At 37.5% G+C, this 24,116-nt stretch overlaps 1 protein-coding gene across 7 annotated transcripts in view; it reads right to left on the minus strand.

Moving 5' to 3' along the window:
* Arhgap32 (Rho GTPase activating protein 32) overlaps positions 1-24,116 on the minus strand; it is a 229,007-nt gene that overhangs the window by 28,346 nt on the left and 176,545 nt on the right. Inside the window, exon 1 of one of the 7 annotated variants that reach the window (XM_050120015.1) lies at positions 9,733-10,032. The exons of the other annotated variants lie outside the window; for them this stretch is intronic. The gene's annotated coding sequence lies outside the window, so the exon portion shown is untranslated. Of the gene's footprint in view, positions 1-9,732; positions 10,033-24,116 lie in introns of those variants that run through there. 7 annotated transcript variants of the gene reach the window in all.

Genomic DNA, 24,116 nt, shown 5'->3' on the forward strand with positions numbered 1-24,116 from the left:
ACTCTAAAAGACAGCACACAGCAAACCAACACCATAAGCTCAGAGATCAGGAGCTGGACTAAAGGCACTTTTCCAAGGTCTTAATTCCTTACTCTGTACACACAATTACTGGAGTCTGATTCATCTTTCTCCGGATTCTTCAGCAAACCCAAATATTCAGAGCAGATGAAGACGACTGAGGGAACTCTGTGCACTTACAGCAACTCAGGACCCAGATGGAGCACTCTAGACCAGGTCAGACTTCACCTCATGGGAAACACTATCTGCAGATGGAAGCATCTTTCTCACAGACTGCAAGTCTCCTAGCTAAACTTTCTTAAGACACTTTCTTTGTTATGCTCAGGAAAAGTTCTGGATAAACTGGAGTAAACAGTCCCTCTACAAGTTCAATGGAACAATCTGTTTTAGTCATCAAATATTTAAAATTTACTCAGAAGTCAGTTGTGATGCACACACCTTTAATTCCAGCACTCAGGGGGCAGAGGCAGGTGGATCAATGACTTTGAGGCCAGCCTTGTCTAAACAGTTCCAGACCAGCCAGTGCTACACAGTAAGCCTTCACTCAAAACATTTTTTTTTTTACTTAGAATCAATATAATTTTGGTGCTACCTTTAATGTGTTAAACCTACAAAAATTTAAAAACTTTCCTGTCTAAAGTTCTTTGCTGCAAAATAAGTGTCATGCTCTTAATTTCCCCAGTATGTGGTGAGATATTTACAGTATATTGGTTAATTTCTGAGTCTGTGACACAAACTATAATAATAGGTTACTGTATATTTCCCCCTAGCTGCTAGTAATTTAATTCATATTTACTATTGTGTGTACATGTGTGTACAAAGCATGTGGAAGACAAAAGACAACTTTTGGGAGTCCTCTACTTGCTGAGGCAGGGTCTTTCTTATTGTTGTTGCCATACTGTATATTCCAGGCTAGATCATCCATGAGACTGCAGGTGATTCTCCAGTCTCTGTCTGTAGGAATACTGGGATTCCAGAGTTCAGTCATGTGCACAACATCTGGCTTTTGGACATATTTGGTTAACAGGCTTGTGAGATAAGTGCTTTTACACTGAGCCATACGGTCAACCTTTATCTCCAATTTTAGATGAGGACAAGGCACAAGATGGTAAGTCAACTGTATACCACTTAAATGAAGAGAGCAAGAGAAAGCCAGATGTTTTAGTGGTTAATAAGGAAACTTGGGAGCAAAGCAACCCAGGAGACAGGATGGTCAGGGAGAACTGCTCCAAGGAGTATGTGTCAGAGCCAGAAGGCACGAGAGCTAGTGGGGCAGCAAGTATTCAATGTGGTTACCAACGACAAGTCACAACAGAGTATGGGCTTTATGCCATGGGAACACAATGACTAGCTTAAACAATTTTTTTTTTTTTTTTTTTTTTTTTTTTTTGACAAACCATGATGCAAGGCTTTTTACAATTCAAGAAAACACNTTTTTTTTGGTTTTTCGAGACAGGGTTTCTCTGTGGTTTTGGAGCCTGTCCTGGCACTAGCTCTTGTAGACCAGGCTGGTCTCGAACTCACAGAGATCCGCCTGCCTCTGCCTCCCAAGTGCTGGGATTAAAGGCGTGCGCATTTAAAACAAGTGATTACTTAAAAAGCCACCCAATATATATATATGAGAAAGCCAAACATGCACCAATAAGGAGTTGGCTGAATAAATCATTTTACACTCAAACAGAATTACTGATGTGCATTTCTTTGTTCCTTTCGTTAGTTTTTTGAGACAAGGACTCCCTACGTAGCCTTGGTTGGCCGGAAACTTGCTGTGTAAACCAGGCTGGCCTTGAATTCAGAGATTCATCTGCCTCTGTTTCCCAAGGGCTGGGATTAAAGGCTTGCATTGCCACATCCACCCATTTTTATTTTTTTTTTAGAGCCTATCTACTGATTCAGTATAATCTCTAAGATAAGCTGAGTCTGAAAAGTAAGATATAGAAAATTTTTATCATATAAAAACAATTAGGAATTCATATATCTCTCACAAACACTAACAAATTCACAACATATCTATATATCTATATCTATCTATATATAAAGAGTCTTTTTAAGATTTATATTTTAAAAGTAGATCTCTTTTTTAAAAAAGATTTATTTATTTTATGTGTATGGGTATTTTGCCAGGATGTACAGATATACCTGTAAGCATGCCTGGGACAATGGATGCTCTGGAACTGGATCCATCTGGACAGCTGTTAGCTGTCATGTGGGTGCTGGCAATTGAACAGGGGTCCTCTAGAGGAGAAGCCAGAGTGCTTTTAAGCTCTGAGCCATCTCTCCAGTCCCTAATGGTGTTGGAGGTCCTTCTGTCTATGTGTGCTCTTACTGGTTAATGAATAAAGAAACTGTCTTGGCCTGTGATAGGGCAAAAGAATAGAGCTAGGCGGGGAAAAGAAAACTGAATGCTAGGAGAAGAAAGGCAGAGTAGGGAGAAGCCATGGAGCCCGACCAGAGAAAGACACAGGTCGGAATCTTGCCAGTAAGCCAGAGCCACATGGTGATACACAGATTACTAGAAATGGGTTAAATTAAGATGTAAGAGTTAGCTAATAATAAGTTAGAGCTAATAAGCCAAGCAGTGATTCAATTAATATAGTTTCTATGTGGTTCTGGGTGCCTGGAATGAACAAGCAGCCTTCCTATAACACTCTAAGATTACTTTTTATTTTGTTTTTATTAATATTTTCCCCTTATTATATATATATATAAATAAATAAAATATCTTTATATACCGACCACAGTTTCTTCATATTCCTCTCCTCCTGTTCCTCCCATTTCCATCAAACCCCCTCCCCATCTACTCATTCCTCCTTTGTCTCCAAACAGCAGAAAGGGACAAATATTCTTTTTTTTCCTTATTACTTGGAAACATCATACCTAGAATCATCAGTGGGAATTAATTACACATGGAAATCATAACTAACTGATAATGATGGGATAAATTTACAATTATGATCCTTTAAACAAACTCTCAATACAATAAACCCATTATTCAGAGATTATCCCACGTTCAACTGGTCTTTCCAGAGCATTAGGCTGTTCTAACCCTGCTTCTTAGTTTGCTAACATGGCTTTCTTTCCTGTTGGGATAAAGAGTGTGCATATTTGTTCATTTCTAAAACAGTGACACAAAGTCTAACTGATTAAAGCTGCAATAAAAATTAAGAGCAGAGGATGTCACTAGGAATTCTAGGCCCCATTTGTACTTGAAGGTGCAGGGAAACTGCCTGTGTGCACATCCTTTTTGCATCTACTACCCATTTTGCTCCTGTTAAATTCCAGAACCATTACTGATATACAGGAGTAAGAGAGTGGTAAATTTACTTCTTGAATATTTACATCCCAGCCTAAAGCCTAAAATAATACCTTACCTATTCATGGTGATAAACGTCAATCACACTGGATTAGAAATTAGGGTTGGGGGAGAGGGGAGAGGGGAGAGGGTGTCAAACGCAAGCCCTCTGCAAGAACAGTAGTAGCTTTACCCAAGTTAACTCTATAGGTCCAGCTCTACAGGTTATTATAATAATGTGACTACAGACCTTTCTAGACTGACATATAAATAATCTAAATTTAATTCTCCCGTTCCAGTCCTTTGTTTCTGTCTTGTTTAATTGGATCTTTTAAGAAATGTTTATCTTAAATACAAGAAAGAGAAAGAAGGGTAAAATAACAGTAAGGATGTATGAAAAAGTTATAAAGAGGATACTATTTAGTATCTACATAAAAAATTTTAGTAGATACTATGATATACCTAAAAAGATAATACCTGTATGCTTGTATATAAACATACATACATAGTTTAAATAAAATTCTCTCATTTGGGCTGACAATGCTCCCTTTGAAAGCCAAAAACATCTAATAAAAATATAAACACCTGGCAAGGGAAGCCCTCTTTTGAATTGTTGGTCAGGGTTGTTCAACAGACTTCCAAAATATGTACTGCAGTTGTTGCTCTTGGTTGCTCTCCAGAGGTAGAGCATAATAAGTCCTGTTGCCAAAGATATTATGTGCTTCATTCACAGGACCTAGAGACCTCTTGAGCTGGAACTGACATGAATGCTTCGTCAAGAAGACTAAATTTCATGGGACCAGAAGATCATGCAAGGAAGGAGGCAACCAACAACTCTACCCAGCTATGATGCCTATGAACCACAATAACTACCATCATGGCACAATAACCCTAAGGGTACAGTAATGGCATGCATACCCTGGCAGTAAACAAAAGTCTCTAATTGGACTTAAGACATGCCTGTTACTAGGAATCTAGCCATCTAACCAGAGATAGTGAAGTCCTGGAATTAGAGAAGAATCTACAACTGCTACTTTACTAAACCAGCATAATCCATACCTACATTCTAAATGTTTATCCTTATACTCCCAGATAAGCCTAGTCTTAACCACTTATTGGGGAAACTTCTCTTTGTAATAGATCACAACCATTATAGAAAACCACAAACAAAATACAGAGCTGTGGGAATCAGTCCCTACAGATACATCTCCAATACAAACTCCTGCACCCAAGGCAAGGATCACTGAAGAGTAGACAGAATATTGTATACATGAGAGATAGACAGACAGACAGACAGATAAAAACAGACCACAAATTTGAAAGAGTGCAAGGAGGGGTACGTGGGAGGGCTTGGAAGGAGGAAAGGGAAGGGGAAAATGATATATTATAATCTCAAAAAACAAAATAAATAATGTTTTTAAATGCCTATGTTGTTCCCAGATTTAATCTGATTGTTTCTTGTATTTCACCATTAAAAATAACTTCAGGTCTTTTGGGTAGAAAACAAATGTGAAGAGCTTCCCTGTTCCTAACTGAATAAAAGTATAAAATAAACTGGTGATGACCTTTATCATGTGATGTTCTGTATCTACTATGGTTATCTTTTAGTTTCTTGTTTTTTATTTTATTTTAAATTTTGAAAGTGGTGAATTAAATTTAACCCCCCTTTGAAAGTCTTGTATGACTTTTCATATCTGTTTTAGGTAAAGAGATTTGATGAGGAGGGGTCAGAATTTAACAACTGAAGTTGCAAGCCATGCAAAGTTCTTCTGCAGAACTGGAATAAATATTAGAAGTGAAAATAAACATGAAGACTAGTTTTTCTAGTAAAGAAAGAGAGATCCTAATGTAACAGCCTAGGCAACAACTTCTAAACATGAGGCTGCTGCTGTCAGGACCTTAGAGATATTAATGAATTTAATTTCAGTTTGTATTAATATTGCATTCTAAATGAATGTAATATTATGTAATCACTATTACACTCTTAATCCAAACAGAAATATTAAATAAAATGATTACCTCCCATTATCTGCTATGTCAAGGGTTATGGGAACACTTCCATTTATGTCTTCTTTTCTACATATCCAGCAATAAACTATCAAGATAACCTAGCACACATATTTCAAGCCTCCTCAGTAATATCTGAATATTTTAAAACACATCAGAGCCAATGCTCTAGAAATTTAAAGCTTTTATAGCTTCTCAATAATAAGAGAAATGCAGGGTAAGTACCACTTACTTAAAATGCTTGGTAACAGAAAGGCTTTAGATTTCAGATATTTTCAGAGTCAGACAAATCTATCTATCTATCTATCTATCTATCTATCTATCTATCTATCTATCTATCTATCTATCAATCATCTATCTGAATATATATCTCTCCATGTATCTATGGAAAAAGATCAGAGGGGACCAAGCCTAAATAAAATTCATTTATATTTCGTGTATGACTTACATATAGTCTATGGGCAATTGTATGTAATGGTACTTTGTATCCACATTTTGACTACAATTTGTCACATGAGATACGGTGTACAATTTTTCATCTGTGACATCATTTTGATATAAAACGTTTTGAGTTCTAAGCACTTCAGATCAAGTATGTTCAGTCCCTGGTCTGATAAGGTAAGCCCTTTGTTGACTAGGCTAGTGAAAAACTACTGGGCCACGAGTACAAAGGTACGTTTTTAATAACGAGTTGTGTTAGATTACAAACAGTGAAATCAGTGTAAGATCTTAGTTTAGTGGGTATAATAAAATGTTTCAGTAGGCAGCACAAATCTAGATTTCAATAAAAATACCCCCAAACATAAAATTCTTTGGGAAAACAGTCAAACAGCATAGAAAACCTCAAGTCTATGTAAAATATGGTTTAAATAATTTATCAAGAGCATTATCTAAAACTTAATTAGAAAGCTCTGTTTTAAAGAAGGAGGGTTTCCTAAGTCTTCTGAGGAAAGGGTAGCATAAGAACTTAATATTAAAAAGTCATTATTAAGGTTATTGTTTAATGTCTAGTATACAGAGTTTAGTCCTTTTTAATTATTTATTCAGTTTCACGGATGTTTAAAATTAGAGCGAGGATCTTTAACTAATTTATATAACATACATTCCTTTCTAGGACTTAGGAATAAAACTGATTATGCTATATTATATTCTATTAATTATTTTGACTTACTTTGCTTCCAAGTACTTAGACAACCACTAAATGACATTTATGTTATCATTTTTGTTAGCCAATTGCATATACATTATAAAGATTAACTTTGGCCCTAGGTTTCAAGAAGAAAGTTACTGTAGCAAAAGAAAAAAAAAACAGTAAATTTTACCTACAGAATTCTGGGCTTCTGCAGAGTGGTGCTCAAAAGCCAACTCTTAACGTCTTCTTTAATTAGCTCCTATTTTTGAAATCAGGAATACAACAGTTGTCCAGCTTTGGATTTCACACTCTGATTCCCCAAACAAATATTCAAAAATTCTTTAGGTATGCTGAGCTTCAGCCTTTTAAATGCTCTTGATATTATTGTGGAACAAAAAAAAGTACAGAATCACTCTTGCTCGAGACATCATTAATAATTTCGAAAGTAAGAGAAAACATAATTCTGTAACTGATGCAGGTGACAGCTGCAGGAGGCTGCCAGAGAGAAAACATCTAGAGCCTGCGCTGCTCACAGTGATGATGACATTCCAACCTCAAAGGGAGGAAACCAGGTATCCTAGGAATGCCTGTCAAGTCCTGCAGGCTGGATTTAAAATGGCACACTGGCAGTAATAACTATCTGTTGGAGAGAAAGAGACAGAGACAGAAGGGGGGGATGCAAGTGACAGAACTCTATTGACAGTTATATAATAGGCTCTCGTTTGCTGCTGAGGGAGATCAGGAGCCATTTCAAAGGCAAAGCTGACCTGAAAGCAAATCAATGACAGTAAAGGTTCTGGAAAACAGGTCTGCAGTGAATTTAAAAAGAGAATCTTTCGCCAGGCAGTGGTGGTGCACCAGACAGACAATATCTTCCAGTGATAGAAGAAAGAAGAACAGCTCACATAGAAAGAGCTAAGCAGAAAAGCACTAACATGGCATTCCTAACATATACGGATATTTGACACCAAAGAAGCATCAGGCGGCTGTCCTTCACAGAGGATACAAAACACACAAAGTTACAACATGAAATTTTTAAAAGCCATGTTCCTTGGGAAAATGTCATGACGTTAGATACCGCTCTTATTATCTACCCTGCTTGTTTGATTTTCCCAGGAAGCTGTGTTCCTTACTAGAAATATCATAGAGACACAAAATCTAGATTATGTGACTTTAGGTTTAAAGTGGCTTTAAGTAAGCTATATGTTTTCTCAACTCACAAGCACTTATTTTTATTTTTAAATTTTAATAACAAACTAAAACATATGAGTAGTTTTCTTCTTCAGCTCTTTGCAAAACCAAGATAAGTTCTTTTTTTAAAAATAACTTGGTGACTTTACCAACACAGTTATATAAAAGACTATGACTAATTTCATTTCTAAAAGTGGAACAAAAGGAAGATTTGCATTTTACCAGAAGCAAGTAGGAGGAAACATGAGGTGGATATAAATTTCTTGATGTTGAATGTATTTTAACACCAGAATGAGATATAATACACAGGTTAAAGGGTTTTTTTTTAAAATTGCGCTAAGAGGTTTAATATTGTTTGGGTTCTAATTTTTACAGGATGACTTTCTACTACTTGGCAAGTATGATTGCAGGAAGAAATATAATATAAACAGTCTCATAAAAATTAAAGTATAGCAATCATGTATTTTAGGAATTCAGTTGAGTTTACCAAAATACTGTATGAACTTTTAGGGAACAAAATTTTGGAACCTTAAATTCAATGGCATGAAAAATCTCTTTCCTGGATACTACTATTTCTTCTTTGATTAGATTCAAACATAAGCATCTTCAAATTTTACTGTCACTGTATTCTATTAAGCTATGAAGGTTGGTATGAGCATTAGTATTATCATAGGTGGGCTGGGAGAGCTGTGGAGACTTTAGAACAAAAAGTGAAAGGGATAGGTTCTAAAAATATAGATATTTTGAGAGTTTGGAACTTACATTAAGTCTCTTTAAAGGCAAAAAGCTGGGCTTTGAAGTCAGACCCAAGGATTAGGATTCAGCCTCTCCTCATTTCAAAATTCCGAAGTCTTTAGCAAATTACCTATTGAAATCTCACTTCCTTCGTGACGCAACAGAAGGACAATACTAACAGCCACCACTTGGCTCACAAGAAATGACAAATGCCAAGTGCTCTGTGTCATTTTCCCCATTACAATTTCTCTTTCCCTTTGTTCTGAAAACTTCAGTAATCTTCCCTTGGTACATGACTGACCAAGAATCTGACTGCTTTTCAGACCTTGTTTGTTCCAATTGGCCACACAACTCCATGAAAGACCCAAGCTGATCAGAGGGCACAGACAAAGGCTGGATGGTTTCCAGTTTTCCCTCCTGTAATTTTCTACCTAATTTTACATTTCTGTGCTCTTCTACTAATTACACAACAATATTTCCTAGCACTTGGAAGGAGCAAAAGTTGTGCTTTCAGATCATTTGACTGAATGACAGATGCAAAGTTGGCTATGAAAAAGAACTCTAAATTCTGAAACTTCTCCACCTAATATTTTGAAAATTACAATACTGATTACAATTTAAGCAATGGTAGGTCAACCTTGAAAAGAAAAAAAGAATAACTGAGCTGATTTGTGATTTAGAGAAAATACTTATTTCCATGTAGTGCTCATGAAATAATATAATAAAAATGCTTCATTGTCAAAGCAGCAATGAACATGACCTGGCCATGCAGTCTCTGGGAATACACAGTCCTTTGAGAGTGGAGACAGCTTTCCTTAGAGAAGGCAGTGCTGGAAGGAGCAGAGTGCTGGCAGGAAGGGGCAGAAGGGGATTTCCTTCCTTATGCTAACCAAAGCAGCCTTTCCAGGGCACTGCTCATTTTCCATTAATCAAGCAATGAAACAGTATTAGCCCACAAGAAATATTCTCTCTCTCTCTCTCTCTCTCTCTCTCTCTCTCTCTCTCTCTCTCTCTCACACACACACACACACACACACACACTCATCTAATAATGAAAACTTTTATTACATTAACTCAGGTCTACAAGGCATTACCAACTAGGCTGACCAAAAATAGCAGAAAATAAATGTTTACTAAAACTCTCTGGGAAAATAACACCTGTGAAGCACAATTGACAAATTCTACTTTAAGAAGACAAATATTAATGTTATTATTTCATTTCCAGATAAATACTGAATCAGAACGCACTTGAGAACCAAGGTAGCATGTGCTCAAATATGATCTAAAAATAGAACCAAGGAATTAGTCCAAAAGTAGTTTGAATGAAATATTGAAAGACAGATTGAAATCTCCTTACCTCTTGCTGTGGTGAAAGTTTTAAGATCAGTATTTAAAAGTACTCTGTGGCTGTATTTAGCAGTAGAGTCAGCAGGCAATGGGAGCTGTGCATTCCCCAACAGTTTAAGAATACAGCACAATCACACACCAGCTCAGATTTTATCCAGCATGTCAGCATTCCTGGCCAGGTCTTCACCACACTTGGAGGTGCCAGCTGTTTCCAGGTCCCCCTCTCAGAAGCACTTGGCCCAGATTTCAGGCCTGTTTGAGCCAGCCTCTGTAAGAGCTCGGCCTTAGAAGCTTAATCCTCCTCTCTCAGTCAGAGCAGCTTTGCCACACCACAGGAACGCCCCAATTTAAACTCACACTTGCAGAACAGGCTTCACCAGCATGGCTCCACCCATCAGCCTCCCACAGGTGAGTGCTTCCTGTTCAGAAAGCAGTCCTAGAAAACTGCCATTTAACTGTGCCCTTCATGCTTTGCCAGTTCCTTACTATTCAGTTATTTGTATTTGCTAAGTGGGTGGGGGCAGTGTAACTGACAAAACGAGGCATGTTAGAGCAAAGCCAAGACAAGAAAAGTAAGTAATCAAGTAGGAAGTATTGCTAGTAAAAGGCTGAGTCATAAAACCCACTGCAGGAGGCTAAGGGGACCAACCTTTCAGTGTCTCTGCTGATGCTAAGTTGTGCATGTGATGCTACTGACATGTTTCTAAAATGCATCCATTGACACAGACTCTTCATGGAAAGTTCTAAGAATGACGACTATGCATGGATCACGGAAAAAAGAAGTTTGCTCAAAATGGAAAATTCAGAGCTTCCAAAGGACCTTTCACTGCACAGGGGTGAGGCTCACTTCACCACTGTCTTTAAGGAGCTTCCTGTCCTCTACTGGAAACATTGACCAGCAAATGAAGCAATCCTCAGCCCTCAGCAACCTCTGCCAAATGAGCATTCAACCAGCCTTGGCTATGACTATTAAAACATTATATATACACACTGAAGGGAATCTTCACTTACCCTACATTATCATCACTGAACCGGAAAACACTGATATACTTCCTGTTCCAACTGAGGTTTTACTAATTCCAATGTAAATTCTACCATCAGATATTGTTTTCTTCAACAAAATCATTATTACATATCAAACACAATTCTAAGTTTTACTAAAATCTTCATCCTAACTCTATGCAGCTGATATTGTTATCTGATCTTACAGATGCACAGAGAGGCTGAGAAACACGCCAAAAGTGCACAGCTATGAGGCGGCAGAGACAATGCTCACAGGAGTTACACACGTGCGAGACTGTTCATTACACTAACTCTTTCATCCTTTTTTGAACATAGCTTTGAATATAAAATTGTTGCTAAATGGCAAGCCACAGTAGAGAAAGTAATGAATTAATTTGATTTTAAAATACAAAAGGTTGCAGGAACAAAGCAAGTTAATTTCCCACTAATGGAAAAGCTGTGGATTTGAGGGTTTTGTTGAGCAGGATGTAAGGCTCCTAGAATTTATTTATGACAGAGAAAGCAAATCCATTCTTTCTGAATTTCAAATTAAAAACACCTCTCCCTCCCAAACCTTTCTTTGCTCAATATAAACACAAAAGGAGGGCAATGGTCACAAAAAGAAAATAAGCCAGTGCTGGGGCTAGGTTGTTAAGTGGCTTCCACACAGGCATGCATAATTGATTCAGATCCCCAGCACCCATACAGAAGGCCTGGTGCAGTAGAAGGTGTCTATAATCTCAACACCAGGGAGGAAGAGACAGGCAAGATACCTGGTGCTAACTGGCCAAACAGTCTTGCCGGACTGGTTAGCTCCAAGTTCAGTGAGAAAGTCTCAAAAAAAAAAAAAAAAAATAGTTGGAGAGTGCTCGAGAGACATTCAGCATCAACCTCTGAACTCCACACACATGCAAGGGTGTGCACACATCCACACAAATGTCTAGATACATATATGCCCTCCACACAAACACAAAGAATAAAGGTGGGAAAAGAAGAAAAACGTATAACGTAGAAAAGTCACTTTGCTAGTACTTAGTACAATCCACAAGGCCCTTGTATGACCTACAACATTAACAGGTACAATAAACAAACTCCACAAAAGCGTATGTAGCTGTGAGAGAACTGCACAGTTAACGACATCAAACTCTCATGTTAAAACCAAAGGCTTTTCTCTATGGCAAGTAGAAGCAGACAAGAAAGTGTACACAAAAACTGGCAGATCTGGGGGTAAAGTCTACACTATGGCTAACTATTGGGATAATGTCATTTTCCTGCTTTTGATTATACACTACATAACTAGTTATATAAGACGTAACAACTCGGAGGAGTGAAAAGTACAAGGGACCTCTCTGTGCTATTTCTGCAACTTCTAAGACATTATTTTAAAATAAAAAAATTGAAAGTTCCTCTAAATGAAAAATGCACTATATTGTGTCAACTATCACACACCTATGGCAAAGGGTAAGCCACCTGTCATCTGTTCCTTCACATTAAAAAGCGTTTAGAGCTATCATCTGTGAGATATGAATAGGACGTGCCTTGGTGTGTGTAGGAGGCATAACAGAATCCACTGGGGAGGCAACTGGCTGTATTCTTAACTTTTATTTCAAAGTCTCCACAGTGTCTGCAAATTCTTTGAAGTTATGGCCAAATATATACAGAAAATTAACACTCTCTTGTCCCACATACCATCACCACTTGCCTGGTCACCTTAGCAGCCACTGTGTGACTCTTTTCTTTTACCTCTAAGGCAGCCACTAAAATGATTCTTTTACAAAATATATTAAATCAAGCAATTGTTCTGCTTATAATCTTCTTTACCTTCCCAAATACCATCAATAGCCCCACAGCAGCACCTAGGCCCAGAGGATGTGAGATCAACATTTTGATCTAAACCCTCCATTCTCTCTCTAGTTCTCTGGCCTTCCTAACGGCACATTTGCAGGCTATAATCTTTGCTCACAAGTGATGCTCCAACAGTCCCGTCCCTGAAATCTCAACCCCATATGAACGATATCCTAGGTGCTCAGCTTCTGAACCCCTCTCTCAGCTGTATTTTTCTCCACAGCACTTACCTGCTATATCATATAGTTCACTGCTTTATCCACCACCACCCCCTCTCATCACTCCCTCTCAATTCCCCAAGATTGCAGTTCCATCTGTTGTATTCTATTTCAGCTACAGCATGCATTATACACTAATTAATTACTGACCAGGGGATTGGAGCATTATTATTTATCACTGGCGAGGCACTAGGCCTATCATGAATGAGGACTAGGGTTAGACCTCTAGCACCACACAAGATAATAAATAAATCTGATTAATGAATGAAACTAATACTTGAAATGATATCTTAAAATGGCAAAGACTAATTAGAATAGACAACTGTGGCTAACACAATCTGAAGGGGATGTGAGAAGTTAGAAAACATTTTGATGTCTCTAATGGAAACAGCTTTTGTTCATAAGCAGAAGTCAGAAACTGTTTTAAAGTATGTATCAGGCACAAAGGATGCAAAAATTGCATAAAATGGAAGGAAAGGGAAGGAAAGAGGAAAGCCATCATAAATTTTCTAGGGTTCTTTTGCTGAAAATATTATCTTGACAGCCGAGCTGTGGTGGCACCTGCCTTTAATCCCAGCACTTGGGAGGCAGAGGCAGGCAGATCTTTGTGAGTTCGAAGCCAGCCTGGTCTACAAGAGTTATTTCCAGGACATCTAGGGCTGTTACAAAGAGAAACCCTGTCTCAAAAACAAAACAAAAAAGAGAAAATATTATTTTGACATAATCTTTATAGTATATTCAGAGAGGAAGCTGACTCGGGCATTCAAACACTACCCTGACGCTTCCATAAAAGATACTGGTTTTATCACCTGATCCTCCTTTTTAACATTTATTATAATTTTAATTTTATTCTTGTTATGAGTGTTTTACCTATATGTGTGCCTATGTACTATCTGCATGCCTGGTAGTACAAAGGCCAGGAGAAGGTATCAGAGCCCCCTGAAACAGGAGTTACATAGAACTGTGAGACAGCACGTGGATGCTAGGAACTGAACCCGAATCTTCTGGAAGGACAATCACTGCTTTTGACCACTGAGTCATCTCTCCAGGCCAAACTCAATTCTTATAGTGCCAGCCTCATGCATGTTTACATTCAGCAGGAAGAATATTTAAGACCACATTCCAAATAGGAGAGGAAAAGTGTGGTCATTTCAGTTACAGTGACACCGAAGGACCATGACAATAAAGAAGCTAGAAAGTCAAGGAATGAAAAAAGGGAGAAAGGAAAGGAAGGAAGGAGTGAGAGAGAAAAAGAAAATAAAGGAAAGAACTGGAATTAGCAACTTCACAAATAAAACAAGAAAGAAAGCAAGATATTAGAAGACCACTTTTTTAGAAGAACACTACAAGGAAGTTTTGCCTTAAAAGAACATAGTAGGAGGGAGATGGGTAGGTCTAACAAAAATATGTTTATGAAACTCTCAAAGAACTACTAATTAAAAACAAATAAATCCAACACTGCAGGCTGGGATTGCTGCTCTAGACACAGCCTTGACCAGCATGCAGCCAAGGCCCTGGATTCCACCACAGCACTACTCCAAACAACAATCGAACCAAAAACTACCAAGAATTTTAGGTTTTGTTCTTAATTTCAAAACTATTATGATAAGGTGTCATATTAAATTACTTCTTAAATAAATCAAAATATCTCATCAGTTACATGTTTGAACTATAAAATTATTTCCCAAAGTTATTTCTGTATCTGCTACCAGAGGAAAACAAAACTGCTTATTACCAAGCAGAGAACAAAAATACATCATGCAGCCTATTTATGTGACCATCTAAAGAGGCTCCTTCTCCCACCATTGTGCTATAAATACTATAATTAGGGCCCAAGAGATGATTCAGCAGGTAACTGTACTTGCTGCTGGGCCTGAAGATCTGAGTTCCATCCCTGGGACTCACGATGGACAGAAAGAGAGAAATAACTCATACAAGCTGTCCTCTGACCTCCACACATATATCGTGACATGGACACACACATGTGTATACATACACACACATTAAATACATGCAATAAAAATATTTTGTGCTGTCTTTGGAAAAGTTTTAAACCAAAAACTTATCTATATCAATTACATAGATCTTGTTTCTGACCGGGAGATTATACAACATGAATCAATGAATAGGAACTTGGAGGAGAATCAAGAGTAGGGACTTGTCTAGCATACCTGAGACCTGTCTTAAGCTCCAACACAGAGAAAAATGAACAGATTCCAGACAGACATGTAGACAGACATAGCTCCTTCTACTTTAGCTTAATTCTGATTGTTTATTGTTTTGTTAACCCTCTATTAGTTCAAATTGATATTTTTATATTTCCTTTTCTTAGATTTAAAAATATTTATTTTTGAGAATTTCACATATTTTTAAAGATTTATTTATTATAAATATATGGGTTTTCCCTTCATATGTTTGTATTCCTGATGCCTGCAGAGAGAGTTCAGAAAATCAGATCCCCACATAGAATGCATTCTGAACAGATTCATACTCCCTCACTCCTCCCCTTATCACCCTCCTCTCAACCTGCCCATACCATAACATCATACTTTAAGATTCCTTTTAAAAAAGAATTACTTCTTTGCCCAGCTGGTCCAGTTTGTGTGGCCCAGCTGGCTTTGAGATTGGGGTGTGCTCTGCTTTACCTGATTTAAAACAACAACAACAAAACGATTCTCTCTCTCCCTCTCTTAACAGCTATCAAATGCTAATGTCTTCTCAGCTAGAATGCTCTGCATTCTGCCTTCCTGCCCTCTAACATGGGGTTTTGTCTGGCTGAAGCATGCACTGGTCTTATGTATGATGTCATTTCACGTGTGCATCTGTCTTGTTGTATCTGGAAAACACTGTTCCTTGAAGTCACCCCCACCTCTGGCTCTTACAATCATTCTGCCACCTCTTCTGCACAGATTCCCTGAGCCCTAGCATGAGAAATGTAATGTCCAATCTGGGACTGAACATTCTATAGTCTTTTGTTCTCTGCACAGGATCAATTGGGTCTTTGTGTTAACTGCCACCTATGCCAAGGAGAAGCTTCTCTGATGAAGGCTGACAGATGCTAAGATCTATGGGCACTGTGATAATATATTAGGAACATATGGTTCCATGGGTCATAGGCTCAAAGAGAGAATCCAATACTATTACTCTACTAAATGACCACAATATTTAAGCTGGCTTTCTAAAAATTTCTGTCCAGCTATTTTAATAATGGTCAGAGAGGTTTGTCTAAGTCCCTAGTCTTTTCTGTTTAGAAGCTCATAGCTCAAAAGTACACTTTAATTTCACATTCTATTTATTTGTTTTGCTGTGTAGCTCTGGCTGTCCTGGAACTCACTCTGTAGAACAGGCTGGCCTCAAACTCAGAGATCCTCCTGAGTGCTGGGATTAAAGGTGTGTGCAACAACTGTCTGGTTAATTTCACATTCTTATATACTATCTATTTCGTGTGCTGGATGGTTGTACTGTTTGTGTGCTATGCTTTTAAGTTTATGATATATATGTATATATACATATACACATATACATACATAACAAGCATACATATACATACATACAAAAAAGAAGATAAGGTTGCTTGGAATCTTTTGGTCTGGTGATTTTTTTTAACATTGGAAAGTTGGAATCATTAAAAAATAGTCTGAAGGAACACATACACAGAGAAAGCTTTTGCTTTTTTTCAGCAGCTTTTCTCAATGGTTCTCCTGTCTCTTCTTCTTACTTCTTTTTCTTTCCCCTCCCTCTCTCACAGATAAGGTTAGATAATGACAGAATTTCATGAAGGTAATTATTTTTAAAAGATCAGGTGTTGACCCTAATAATGAAACTATGACATGAAAATTTAAGAATTTATTACATAAGCGCAAGAGAAACTATGCAGAGCAGAAGGCAGAATCACCGAAGTTGAAGACAGGTCAATAGAAGGCATCCATGTAAGAAATCAGAGAACATAGGCAGGACGATCGGTGGGGACAGTATCATGGAATGGAAGCAATGTCGATCAGAAAGGAGAGGAGACAACAACTGAGGCTATTTCCAAAGTGGAAAAAGATATCAATATTTCTCCATGAATACTAAGCAACACAAACCCAAAGATGTATTTTCTCTGCTCATAGCAGGACTGCAGCTTCTTCCATCAAACTATATCCTATTATTTACTACTATTTTTTTCTTTTTGTTCTCTCAAACTTACTTTTTTCCCCCTTAAGCACCAAGGATATTTGCTGTCTTGTTTAGGCCACAAAAACTCAGTTTCATTTTTATCTACACAAATTATTGAACACATTAAGATCATTAAAAAAATGGTTTTAAAGGGAAAAAAATTTCCTGTTGCCCTTGTTGTATAATAGTATAGGGAGCTTTAAGTTTTCAGACTCAAACTATAGCTGTATCTTTCCAATGTGGCATCTCACAGTGACAGATGGCAATGTTAAAAATAAATAGAACATTCAAGTTGTTTATACTGTAGGCAAAGACAGTTTTAAAGTGTGAAACAAGCCCAAGGCTGATTGAATTTGCATCATCTCTTTCAATCTGCATTAGGAATGCACATTTCCTTAAGCCAACTCTGAGTTGTTTTCAAAAGATAAACCATTAGCTGTGAAGGTATACTTGTTTTTCTACTAATGATTTAAAATTAACAATGACTTGGAATTCTGCAAATACAAACCTTTCTATAAGTCATTAACTTTACAACGGTAAAGGTTTTGAAAATTATTATTATAAAAAGCATTACTTTTCCTTGAAAACCATGACAAACTATGCAATTAATACAAAAAATTGTAACGCCGAAGTTCACTAGGTTTTAAAAACTCAGGTTATAGGACACCTGTGAAGGAAGCTGCCAGCGCCGGGATGTAATGACTAATAATAAATTTTTAAGTTACAACACAAGAAGACATATAAAACCATGCTGAAGAAATTACACTATTTTTCTTATGCTCAACCACAAAGACCACAAAGACCTTAACAAATTAACGTAAGTAGAGGCTGCATTTTGTTTTTCAGCTGTCTAGACCCGAAGAATCACATAGAAACTATATATATATATGTATATATATATTATATTATATTAATTACAACACTGCTTGGCCATTAGCTTAGGAATATTCCTGGTTAACTCTTTTTTTTTAAAGTTTGTCTTTTTAATTTTACAGATAGATAATTGAGTTCTTTTTTTTTTTTTAAGGATTTATTTATTTATTATGTATACAACATTCCTTCCCTGTATGCTTGCATGCCAGAAGAGGGCACCAGATCTCATTACAGATGGTTGTGAGCCACCGTGTGGTTGCTGGGAATTGAACTCAGGACCTCTGTAAGAGCAGTCAGTGCTCTTAACTAACCTCTGAGCCATCTCTCCAGCCCCTGGTTAACTCTTATATCATAAATTAACCCATTTTTATCAATCTGTATATCGTCATGAGGCTGTGGCTTACTGGGTAACGGTCTGGTATGTCCTTCTCCTTTGACAACTACATGATGTCTCCCTAACTCTGCCTACTCTTTCTCTATTTCCTGCCTGGCTTTACTCTGGTAAGCCATTGGTCAAAACAGCTTTATTAATTAACCAATAAAATCAACACATATACAGAAGGATCTCCCACATCAAATTAACTTTCAAAAAATTTAACATATTTTTACAGCATTCAACAAACCAGAACTAGAGGGGAAGTTCCTTAATCTGGTAATGTACAACTATGAAACTGCACACAGACAACATCTCCCTCAATGGCCAGAGACTAAATGCATCCCCCAGATCATGCATAAAAATGGTGTACACGCTTTTGTCTTCTATTCAGTTTTGTGCTGGTAGATCTCACCAAAGAAAACCATCAAGAAAAATTAATAAATAAAAGTTGAATACAAACCAGAATAGAACTAGTATTTGTGCATATGATTTTTAATATAGGGAATCCCACAGAAACCATTAAAATGCTATTAGAACTGAGGCTTCTGAATAAGATGGCAACTGCAAGCCTCTGGGTGAAGTGGAGAATGAGAAGTATCAATCAAAATAGCAGAGTAGATTCTAGGGGTATGAGAGATGACTCAGAAATTGAAAGCACATACTTCTCTTGCAAAGGATTCACGTTTGGTTCTCAGAACCCTCCCAGATGGCTCACAATGGTTTGTAACTCCAAAACCAGGGGTTCTGACACATTCTGGAGTTATCTGCTTTTATGTGCATGTGACGCACATACACAGACACATATGCACACATGAATTAAAAAGACTTTTTTAAAAATATTCCAAAGAGAGAAAAGATTAGAAAAACATACAGGAAGAGCTAGGACAGGTTAAAGGTGCAGAAAAAAAGAAAGATGATTCACCAAAAAGAAGCAAGTAGCATATGGCTCCAACCATGTGGCCCTCTGTGTTATGGAGGTTAATTAGAAACTATAACCAAAGGAAAGCTTGGCAGCCCTGGTGACGGCTTGCAGGCCTACCCACAAGCCCAGTAGACTAAGTGACATTACAGCAACACTGCTTCAAACAGGTACTTGATGCTTAACATGTTGGAAAATATAATACAATTGTTTGCTTTTTCCACTCACAACAAACTCTGGAGATAGCTCCTTACTATGTACCCACCCTTGCATGTTCAAACTGAGGAATGTGGGCTGAAGAAGTGAGAGTTCTGACTTGTCAGTTGCAAAGCTCCACGTGGACCCTGCTACAGTAAGGGAAGCTACTATAAAGTGACATCTGACACTTGCACAGGTACAGCACTAGCACACACTGTAGGAAAAGTAAAGCCTTCCAATATCAACTTCTTCCCTGAAGACCAAGCAGCTGCTCCAACAACGCATCTTTTAAACAGTGTTAATTCATCTTGTATCCTTCATTTTTGGTCTCATGCATTTCCTCTTCTGTTTAGCAAGTTTTATTTAGCAATATTTTGTCTTTTTATTATTTTTCAAAAGTTTTTTATTTTTATACCTCTTTTTACATTTACCGAATTTATCTTCACAGTACACGCTACGTTACTGCGGGCATTTGCTGTTCTAGAGTGCATGTGGCAACCAGAGGTCAATATAGAGTACGTTCCTCAATCACTCTCTACATTATTTTTTTGAAACAAGGTCTGCCACTGAACCTATCTTCCATGAAATCAACTAAACTGACAGGCTGGGGAGCACCAGGGATTGTCCTGTCTGCCCGTGCCTCCTAATTTAGGATTAGCATGCATAATCTTTCACTTGAGGTTCTTGTACTTACAAAGCCAGCACTGTACCAACTGCATCTCACCAGTCTGTCTGTCTGTCTGTCTGTCTGTCTGTCTGTATTTATGTGTGTGTGTGCATGCATGCATAGACATGTACAGTCATAAGTGCACCCTGTAGCACGGAGATCAGAGAACAACCCACAGGAGTCAGTTCTTTCCTCCCATCCTCAGTCTTGGTGGCAAGAACCTTCAGTTACTAAATTATCTTGCTGCCACACCTGCCAATTGACTTTCAGGGTACTTCTTTATTGTTGTTTGGTGTCCTACTGCTTTTGTTACAATAGCCCTTTCCTCCTCTCTGAGTGGTACTAGGAATTGATCCTCCTGAGTTAATAGTCACTAAACATTGTCGTATCTAGCAAAGTAATGTTTTTAAATTGACTGGGAAAAGGGATATTTCAAGAGAAGCATAAACTAAATCAATTCATGACCAACAATCCAACACTGTAGTAAATAACTAAAAAGAAATAACAATCCAACCAAACAGAAAAAGTAGCCAAAAATTCAAGGATTCAGCAATAACTCTAACCATACACAGTCTTAATTCTCTATTTGAAAGACAATGGTTAGCTATTAAATTTTAAAAACACCCAACAGTGGTGTGGGACAATGGTCTATATTCTGTCAATTATATTTTAAACAAATGCTGATTGGCCAGTAACCAGGCAGGAAGTCTAGGCAGGACCACCAGACAGGAAGTAGAGGTGGGTCAAGAAGAACAGGGGAATTCTGGGAAGAAGGAAGCCCTTTCCTCTGCAGTTGTGAAGAAGAAGCAAGATGTGACTGCCTCACTGAAAAAGGTACCGAGCTGTGTGGCTAGCATAGACAAGAATAATGGGCTAATATAAGTTATAAGAGTTAATAAGAAGCCTGATCTAATGGGCCAATTAGTTTATGACTAATGTAGACCTCTGTGTGATTTCTTTGGGACTTAACAACTATGGGAACCAGGCAAGACAGAATGACTGACAACATCCGACTATGAAATGTCTCCAAGAAATCTAATGGCAAAAGTACCACAGACTGCAAGTGAAAGGATGCAAATATGTGTACCAAACTAATCACAACTGAGATCAAGACAATACAGGTAATCTGATATGTGAAGTATATTAAAACCCCAAAGTAGCAGAAGACATTAAAAGGCCACTAGATAATAACAAAGGGAAACACAAAGAAAATAGTTGTTAATGTATGTGCACCAAATGTTGGCACTCCCAGCATCATAAACATAACCGACAGATATAGTAGGACAGGTGTGATCTAATATAATGGGAGACTTCAGTACCTACTCTTACCAGACTGAAAATCAACACATAAAGAGCTAGACTGCTCTACACATCAAATGGACACAACAGAGACTATTGCATTCAAAAACTATCAAATATATATTCTTCTCAGAGGTTCAGGTAACAGTTTCTGAAACAGCCTACATTTTATGCCATGAGACCAGTCTTAGCAAATAAAAATGAGTTGGGATTTTTCTGTATCCTATCATATTATAGTGGAATATAACTAAAATTAACAACATATAATATATATGTGTGTAAAAACATTCTCAATTTACATAAATACTTGGGATACTGAAAACATACTATTGAATGACTAGATAGACACTGAAGAAATCAAGGAGGAAATAAAAAATATTGCTAAATGAAAATGAATTCCTGAGATGCAGCAAAGACAGTTTGAAAAATCAAAGTTTATATAGCTATGGATGGTTAGATTAAAACTCATGGATAGAGCTCAAATAAATAACTTAATGATGTTCTTTAAAATCATAGGAAAATCAAGACCAAGACAAATCTAAAACTGGAAGAAGGAGAGAATAAACACCAGAGAAAAAAAATAATGAAATGGAGACTAAGAAAACAAAGTAAATAAAAACTGAACCAAAGAGCTGTCTCTTTGAAAAAAAAAAAAAAAAAAGACTGATAAGCACTTATTCAATCTAACCAAAAGAAGGAGACAGAAGACTCACCCCCTTAAGACATAAAAAAGAGCCAGGTGGTGGTGGCACACACCTTTAATCCTAGCACTCAAGAGGCAGAGGCAGGCGGATCTCTGTGTGTTTGAGGCCAGCCTGGTCTACAACAGCTAGTTCCAGGATAGACCAAAGCTACAGAGAAACCTTGTCTTGAATAAAAACCAATAAACAAACAAATAAATAAAAATATGTACAATAAATTCTAATGAAATTCAGATTATTAGAAAATAATTTGAAAACCTATTCTGAAATAACTGGAAAATATAAATGAAAAAAATTCTTCACAATACGTATGTCCTAGCAAAATTAAGAGACCCAACAACATAAAAGTATCCATAACAAGCAATGACAATGAACTAGCAGTAAGCAGTTCCACCTACCCCAAATCTCTGGACTGAAAAGATTCACCACTGACTCTACCAGACTTCCAAAGAAGAGTTAGCACTCATCCTTCTCAAATTGTTCTACAAATACAAATACAAGCCCTTTTGTGAATCTGGGTGTTGCTATGATAGTAATATCCGATAAAGACACAACAGAGAAAAACCACAGACTAGTTTCCATAATGAATATACATACAAAAAATATGCACACAAAAATTCATTAAAACAGTTAAACAAATACAGAGCAAATCAAGATCAAACAACATGGCTATGTTAGTTCTGCTTCATGATGCAAGGGTGGTATCTAATTTGCTTTTTATTTCTGTGATAAACACCATGACCATAAGAAACCTGGGGAAGAACAGGTTTATTTTAACTTATAACTCCCAGGTCATGATCCATCACTGGGACTCAAGGCAGAAGCTGAAGAAGAGGTAATAGAGGAATGCTAGGTAATGGAGGCATTCTGCCTCCTGGCTGGCTCTATGACCTAGGGCTTCTACTGCTATGAAGAGACACCATAACCACAGTAACTCTTATAAAAGAAAATATTTAATGGGGTGGCTTATAGTTTGAGAGGTTTGGTCCATTATCATAATGGCGGGACATAGAGGTGTGCAAGCAGACATGGTGCTGGAGAGGAGCTGAGAGTTCTACATCTAGCAGGTAACAAGAAGTGAACTGCCTCACTGGACATCGCTTGAGCATGTATGAGACCTCAAATCCCACCTCTACAGACCACACTTCCTCCAACAAGGTCACACCTACTCCAACAAGGTCTCATCTCCTAATAGTGTCACTTTGGGGGGGGGGACATTTTCTTTCAAACCACCATACTCTTCATGACTCACTAAGCTTCCTCGTTTATATAACCACCTGCCCACAGTGGGCTGGGTCCTCCCACATCAATATTAATCAACTGCCCATAGGACAATGTGATAGAGAGGCATTTTTCTCAATTAAGCTTCCTTCTTCCCAGATGACTCTAGCTTCTGTCATGTTGACAAAAAAAAAATTAATAAATAAAAAAAATTCTAGCACAAATGGTTTAACAAACAAAAAAAGAATCATATAAATAGACTTAAGGACTGAAATCTGGATAATACCATTAGATGCAAAAATGCCTTTGATAAAGTTCAAGAAATAATGAAAATTCATGGGAAAAGTAAAGAATAGAAGGAAAATGCTCCAATATATTAAAGTCTACATATAACAAGTCAACAAAAGAGATGGTCAGTGGCAAAGAGCACTGTCTGCTCTTCCAAAGGTCCTGAGTTCAATTCTCAGTAACTACATAGTGGTTCACAATCATCTGTAATGAGATCTGGTGCCCTCTTGAGAAAGAGACCTAGTCAGTTGTCCTCATCAACTTAGACCATCAATATGAACAGGTTCAACAGAATTGCCATATATAGGCTGTCCATGTCCATGCATGCTTCAGCATTGCCAGGGCATACATTTCATTTATTTCATTCATTCACATATAACAAACCTATAGCTTATGTTACAGTAAGAAAAGAACTGACAGTATGGGCTCTAAAAACAGGTCCAAGATAAGGGTATCTGATGTGGGAAGGTCATTTGTCAATCTGTTGCTTCATTGGTTAATCAATAAAGAAAACTGCTTGGCCTGATAGGTCAGAAAATTAGGTAGGTGGAGTAGACAGAACAGAATGCTGGGAAGAAGGGAAGTGAGCCAGACGCCATGCCACTCTTCTCCAGGGCAGACTCGATAAA

This window comes from Alexandromys fortis, unplaced genomic scaffold, assembly GCF_014885135.2.
Source record: "Alexandromys fortis isolate MF-2015 unplaced genomic scaffold, M_Fortis_MF-2015_v1.1 scaffold_168, whole genome shotgun sequence".
NCBI classification, from domain to species: domain Eukaryota; kingdom Metazoa; phylum Chordata; class Mammalia; order Rodentia; family Cricetidae; genus Alexandromys; species Alexandromys fortis.